Raw genomic sequence first — 545 nt, forward strand, 5'->3', positions numbered from 1 at the left:
CACAGAGCCAAAGGCTGGACATGCTTCTGCCTGGGCTCAGGCCTGTCCCACCCCAATGAGGGACACCTGTCCCTGCATGTGGGGATTAAGCCTCCAGGTGAGGGGGCTCAAACCAGGAGACGGGGATGGGCTTGGTATCTTCATGTAGCTCTTCCTCCCATCAAGACCTTCACAGGGAAATGTCCAAAACACGAGTCAATTTTTAAACATCTTGTTTTTTCTTGGGGTGAAGCCAAAGGAGGAAGAAGTTTGGCGACTCCATTCTCTCATACCCAGTAATGTAGATGGTGTCACAACCGTGCCATCACCATCTGATGGGTTTTTTAAAAACACATTATTAACATTCAGCATAAATCCTACTGAAATTTAGTGATGCTTAACTTGTTGGAGTCAAACCACTGCAAAAATCAAGAGAAAAACCCCAAATGAGACCATAGACCTGTGAGCAAGTGGTAAGAAGGACCATGACATACGGTGGATGCTGCTCTGAGCTGCGAGAATCCAGACCGCCTGGGTGAGGAAAGTGTCAGAGTCGTTCCTCCTCT

Source organism: Fukomys damarensis, unplaced genomic scaffold (assembly GCF_012274545.1).
Source record: "Fukomys damarensis isolate Sample0158 unplaced genomic scaffold, DMR_v1.0_HiC HiC_scaffold_16, whole genome shotgun sequence".
In the NCBI taxonomy this organism is placed as follows: Eukaryota; Metazoa; Chordata; class Mammalia; order Rodentia; family Bathyergidae; genus Fukomys; species Fukomys damarensis.